The sequence below is a fragment of the Aplysia californica genome, unplaced genomic scaffold (genome assembly GCF_000002075.1).
Source record: "Aplysia californica isolate F4 #8 unplaced genomic scaffold, AplCal3.0 scaffold00146, whole genome shotgun sequence".
NCBI classification, from domain to species: Eukaryota; Metazoa; Mollusca; class Gastropoda; order Aplysiida; family Aplysiidae; genus Aplysia; species Aplysia californica.
This window is the reverse complement of record NW_004797416.1, coordinates 1,101,828-1,108,765: the sequence shown is the minus strand read 5'-3', so window position 1 is coordinate 1,108,765 and position 6,938 is coordinate 1,101,828. Positions and strand designations below refer to the sequence as shown.

At 38.8% G+C, this 6,938-nt stretch overlaps 1 protein-coding gene across 1 annotated transcript in view; it reads right to left on the bottom strand.

Moving 5' to 3' along the window:
* Positions 1–6,938, bottom strand: part of LOC101854634 — a 62,823-nt gene that overhangs the window by 13,259 nt on the left and 42,626 nt on the right. The window lies entirely within an intron of this gene.

The following is a 6,938-nucleotide window of genomic DNA, read 5'->3' as shown; positions in this document are numbered from 1 at the left end:
TATGCCTAACCTTCAAAGCCGTTTCATTGCCACAGAAATAGCCTGTTCGCCCCTATCGGGCCACTCCATAAGCAGTCACAAGCTTGGATTAAGTAAGCTTAAAGTAAGGCTGAAAGAGTCAACCAATAGATTTGAAGGGAACATGTGCATAGCAGTCAGAACTGTTTCATTGTCTCAGGGCGAGACAGGATTTTCGTAGAATGGATGTCGGCGTCTAAAATGATCTTACTCTGAAGCAGTGCCAGGAATTGAGCAGACTGAAAGACAAAGGCCAGAGAGGATACTACAAGAATGGAACACTTTTTATGGTTCCAGAGACTCAGCGGGCGCCCTCGGGTTCCTTCGCCACAACCCACCAACACATTGGTAACACAAGGAGATCAGCGCAGGCACTCGGAACAAGAACAACGAGAACTCAAGGAGGTCGGTCTGCGGCGAGATAGGACTTCGGCCGGCCCCTTCAGAACAACAGTGAAAACAGAAGTACCGGAAAACTAAATAGCTACAATAACAGCCTATGTGAAAAAAAACTTACGATGTTAAACTACTTTCGTGGAATGTCGGCGGCTTGCAACCAAAACATCTTGATCACGATTTCATCTCATTCTGTTCAGAGTATGATATACATAGGTTCGTTTAATGAAATTAATGCCTGTTCCGAAGAACTGCTTCTTTCAAAGTTCCCTTGCTACCATTTATACTTTTCGTACCGTCAACACTATCTTGGTGGGAGAGTTGTTGTAATCATTAGAAATGCACTTTCTTTTTTTTTCAGCGTCTGACAGCTTCAGAAAAAGAATGTATTTTTCTTCCTCGTAGACAAAAGTGTGCTACGATCAACTGTGAATGTATTGTTCTGCTTTGTTTACATTCCCCATGAATACTCACCTGTGTATCGTGAGGCATTATTGAAGGGCGTTGACCAAGATATTGAATGGTGGGAAACGATCAATGTAAAATATGGAAACTTGCCCTGGTTGATTGCTGTGGATTTTAATTCTAGGACCAGTGTCATGGATGACTTTGTTTTGCCTGATAACGTGGCTTCTTTTGTATATGGATTTGACACTTGCGATCTTATCTCAGATTATATAGATTTCCATTCCAGGGGTCGTAAGTTTCGGGATTTGGAAACAAATGCATTTGGGCTTCAACTTATAGAGTTTTGTAAAATTAACAAACTTCAAATACTGAATGGCAGAGCAAATGGAGACGAGGAAGGTAACATCACCTGCATTGCAAACAAAGGCAAGTCAGTCATAGATTACATCATTGTAAGCACGGATGGGTTTCAGGATGTAATTAAAGCCTTTAAAATACTCCCTAGATCAGAGTCTGACCATTTCCCTCTTAGTCTAACGCTTACAGCACTTGGAACCGAATGTGAACCCATAGAACAAGAAGTTTTATGTCTTTTATATGATATCCAGAAATGTTTTTGGAACAACGCATACGTCGAACACTATGTACAGGCATTAGAGGACAACCTGTTATGTGTTCCAAATGAATTTTCTGATCTTATCCATCTAGATAAAACAAACGATGCTGTTGTGATGTTGAGTAATATTGTTAAAAGCACAGCCGATTGTATGCAAACTACAGGTGTTAAAACGTTCAAAAAGTGTACATCCCAACCACCAAGGTTTGATAACGAATGCTATTATGCAAAAAGGCAAAAATACGAAGCATTAAATGTACAGGAATTTCATATTTCGAACTCAAATGAAGCATTAGATAACTACCTCACGTTGAAAAAGAAATTTAAAAACCTCTGTAAATAAAAAAAAAATCACAGTATACACAATTACAAACTCAAATTCTAATTCACAATTGTTTGAAGCGCAATTCGAAAGATTTTTGGAAACCAGTCAATATCCTTTTGTGTAAAAACCAGGTAGCAAAGAATACTATTAAACCCAGGGAATGGTATGTCTATTTTGAGAAATTGCTAAACCCCCTCTCGGGGTCTGGTGGTAACGCCATTTGAAATGACGAGTCAACCAGCTTGAACTCACCTGTTTCCTTAGTCTCATGCCTCCCCTTGCGGTGAGCCAGGTGATTTGTTAAATTCACCGATTTCAAGAGACCAAATTGTATTGGCTATAAATAATTTAAAAGCTGGCAAGGCTTGTGGACCTGACGGCCTATCGCCGGAATTTTACAAATTCGGTTGCCAGGACCTGGCTGAATTTCTCCTATCTCTTTTCAATTCAGTTTTCTTCACAGGCAGCTATCCAGAGGGGTGGATCAAGTCGATGATATTTAGTTTGCACAAAAAAAGGAAACGAAAATGATGTTAGAAAACTATAGGGGCATTCGTTTACTAAATGTTCTTGGTTAACTATTCTCATTCATATTGAATAGAAGACAGCAACAATGGTGTGGTGAAGGTAACCTCATCCCTGAATCTCAGGCCGGTTTTAGACGAAATTACTTTGCAATAGATCTTATATTTTCACTCCAATCTTTAGTCCAAAAATACATCTCCAAGCCTGGCGGAAGGTTCTATGTATGTTTTGTCGACTTTTTAAAAAGCATTTAACTGGGTTGACAGAGAAAAGCTTTGGGCAGTATTGAGAAGTCTTGGCTGTTCTGGACCAATGTATACCGTTTTGAAAAATATGTATCAAAGTGTTCTTTCATGTGTTAAAGTCTGTTCAGGTGAACGAGGATCCATGAATTACTGAATACTTCCAAGGTATATCAAGTGTCAAACAAGGCTGCATACTTAGCCCTATATTATTTTCTTTGTTTATATCTCAATTTGAAAAACATCTTTCAGATTCAAATACCCGTGCTAAACAGGTATTGCCCAATGATAATGATGGTATTTTATGTTTAATGTACGCTGATGATCTAAGTCTTTTTGACGACAATGTCAGAGGTTTACAAAAGAAAATCAATATGTTGTATGATTTTGGTCATATGTGGGGTTTAAAAGTGAAAACAGAAAAAAGTAAGATTGTTGTTTTTAGAAATGGAGGCTGTCTCAAAAGATCTGAGAGATGGTATTGGGAGGATAAGATTATAGAAACAGTAACCTATTATAGTTACTTGGGTATTTCATTTTCATCGCGTCTATGCTGGAGATAAACGCTAGAAGATCGAGCTTGTAAAGCTCAAAAGATTGTTTCTCGAACAAGAAGGTTTTTCGGTTCTTATCTAGTATTACATTTCGAAATAGTAAAAAAAACATTTATTTCTCTGAAATTTGGGGTACCAAAAATTGGGACGTGATTGATAATGTTCAGGTAAAGTTCTGGAGAGCCTTTTTAGGTCTTGGCAAAACTACACCCAAATGTTTAGATCTAAGAGAAGTGGGAAGAACCAACCTATGTTCTGATTACATGCATTGTGTCTTTAAATTGTGGTGCAGACTTATACACTTAGAAAATGACAGACATCCGAAGAAATGTTACATGAAACTATATTGTTCCTGTGAACTGGGAAGAGTCAACTGGGCTACGGAAGCCAAAAACCTATTGCTTTCCCTGGATTTTGGATATACCTGGTTTTCTCAAAATGTTGGAAATACTAGACTCTTTCTCAGTCAAGTAAAAAGTAGACTTGTTGATCATTCTGTGCAGAACATAGAGGAAAAAGTCTGTCGCAAGTTTAATGTAATTTTCTCTCTTACAATTCCCTTTCAAGAAACAGCTGAATATATCACCAACCTCCCACGGTATTGGAGCCGAAGAGTTATAGCTTTGTTAAAAACCCATAGCCTTCCATTAAATAGCAATCTCTATCGGTGGAAATGAACTAAATTCACCCTTAAGTGAGAGGTGTAACTCTCATGAAATTGAAGATGAATAACACTTTATTTTCCATTGTTCACACTTTGTCTTTCAAAGGAAATTGTTAATTCCTCCCAGCCTGACTCAGCCCAGTGACAGAAATATGCAATGTTTGACCCATGATACGAGATATGTGCACAACCTGTACTTTTTCATTATGGAAACTTTACTTATCAAATGAGTGTTTTATGTGATGTGATGTGGACCAATGGCCTTAAACACTGAATAAACTTACTTACGTACTTACTTACTCCAACCACCCACATGAAATATAAGCACAATCCCGATAAGGAAGTAAAGTATTTACAAACAAACACCCCAATCGAGCACGCTTTGTCGATCCATTAATATTCATAGAAAACGATTACTTTAACACATGAAAGAACACTTTGATACACATTTTTCAAAATGGTATGCATTTGTCCAGAACAGCCAAGACTTCCACTCGTCAACATAAAAACATTTTGAAAAAATCTGACAAAATGAAAGCCTGTTTCCCCGATCCCCCTCTGGTCGCACTACGACAGCCACCTAATATTCGCACTAGAGTAGTAACCCCCACATCCTCACCTCCGACAAGCCCATGTACCTCACCTCAAAATTATCCTTGTCAAAAACCTAGATGCAAAACATGCGCTTACATGAAAGTGACCGATTTGACGATCATGACCATAATCATGATGACGATAATCATGATGATGATCATGATGATGATTATTTATGGTGACGATGATGATGCTCTGATGTTGGAAATAGTGTGCATATTAGTCTTAGTGTTAAGTGCTTTTCATTTTTGTTTTGTTTGGCGCGTACTCTAGATCCCCGCCAGGCTGTCCTGGGGGCAGGACACAACCCTCTTTCCCAACTCCTCGCATAAAGTGACCACAAATTTTGAAATAATTCGTCATTTTCACCCCTAATATTTAATAAAAGTATGCCGAAAAATCACACCAGGGCTGCTTCTAAGTGATGACATTGTTAGTGTGTTTGCTACCCTACATCTATGCTATCATAATTTCCTAACAGTGAAAGGAGTGTGGCCAATAACCTTTGTTATATTAATTTTTCATAGTCAATGCAATAACGTTCCGTAAAAAAAAATAATTTTATTTTAAAGAAAAACTGCAAAGAAAGCGTCCATTCATTGCTGAGAATTTGAATAAATTATGTGACCACTGAATTAATCATGAGCTACATTATGAACGTTAGTATGAGCATTAAAGTCAAGCGAATTGACATTATAACATGTTTGTTTGGGGGGGTGGGGTTCAAATAAGAGGTTCCTGTGTTCAACATTCTTTGGGGAGGTAATATCATGGTAATTGGAGACGATCAGAATAATAACAATAATAATAAAAATTGCATTTATACGTAGCGTTCTATCCCATACAAGTATAAACTCTGAGGATCTGTGACAACGGCACTGTAATATTGAAAGCAATCTCTCTTCCGCAGTCTGGCCGCTGACTCTGATAAATTTTGATGTTGGACAATCAAATTGGTTTTCCTTCCGTTGTCTAGACTAGAAAGCCACTTTCGACAACTTCTTATTGCTGTGACTAGCGCATTCACCGAGGGAGACGTCAGCTCATCTGATACCCTGCTCTGTTCGGTGGAAGTGACCCTCGAAACTAGTATTCATGAAACTGTATTATTATGCGTATGTACTAATACACTTGCTCTTCACTGTCTTAGCTCTTTTTTATCGGGGAAGATGGGGAAGGTGGAGGTTTCCACCTCTTGAGTAATATTATTGTTTTTGATAACCCCTTCAATGCCACTGGCGTTTGTTGTAGCATGGTTACACCATTCGTCATTGTAAATAATAAAGAGGTCACTTTGTTTTCACATAAAGGGTCTATTTCTTTTTCAGTGCCTCAGTCTTTCTGCTAGGATGTTGTACCCCATTCCTCTTGGGCTGGCCCTGACAAACAGAATCAGAGCATTCGAACCCTTAAGAACCTACATTTTGTGTCAATGGTGACGTAAAACACTTAAACCCATTTTCATTTATATTTGCTCTCTATACTAGCCTCATTTTCTTGAAGGAGAAAATCGGAGGTGGAAAAGAAGGAATTAAGGTACGGAAAATGGAAAGTTGAAAGGAAAAAAGAACGGAAAATGGAAAGAGGGAACAGAAATGGAAAGGGAAAAGGAAAGTGGAAAAAAGGGGGAGGGGGCAGGAAATGGAAAGGAAAATGGAAACGTCAACTATATCTAGATACGTATCGAGACCCTCGCCCCCTCTCACAATACAAAGCTTTCAGACATCAAACTAATTTTGAAAATATTTTCAGTAAATGTGGGCAATCCATTAGATTAGTTGGTATCATGATGAACTACAGAGCGGGCGGCCCAGGTTTGAATCCCCAACTGGACAAAGTTGAACTCGGATTGTTTTGCGGAGTTTTCAAGGCTCTTAACTCATTTGGCTCGGTCCTATCGGAGATGATCATTAAATTCAGAGGTCCTGCCTCTTAAGCAAGCTAACAGCTTTGAAAGGGGCGTTGAACAGTTACACTTTCTTACTTTACTCAGAGTCTGAAACAGAGGATAAAAGGACAAAACTTGATGGGTTTAATTAAGTAGAAATTAGAGAAATAAAGAGTTGAACAAATTACTTTCTCTTAACCAGTACGAAAACTCAGAGCTGGGCCCAAAGTTTAAAGAACAGAAGGGAAGAAAGAAGGACAGAAGGCAGATACCAAAACGAGAACTAAACTAAATACCACAGGAAAGCGCATAGGTATTTAAAAAATCCCAGATATTGGAAACCGTTCTGGGGGGCAAGGACCATTTCTCGCATACTCCCGGGAATTTTGCCTTCCATTTATCCTGGAGGGACAAACCGGAGTTTTCTCCGTTGGTCAGCTCGACAGGGAAGGTAAATGGCTGACCTGGTTGCCGAGGGATTTTGTGAGACGATAGAAAGGCCACCCACTGCTTCGTAATGAGGCGCTTAATCTTTATTACCCTGTCGAAGAAAGCCCCTGTGACTGGTTAATTCAAAAGAAATATACCCAGAGGGGTGTCGTGGGAGGGGGGGGGGGCAGAACGTGACCAAAACAGAGATAGATAGATAGATAGATAGATAGATAGATAGATAGATAGATAGATAGATAGATAGATAGATAGATAGAT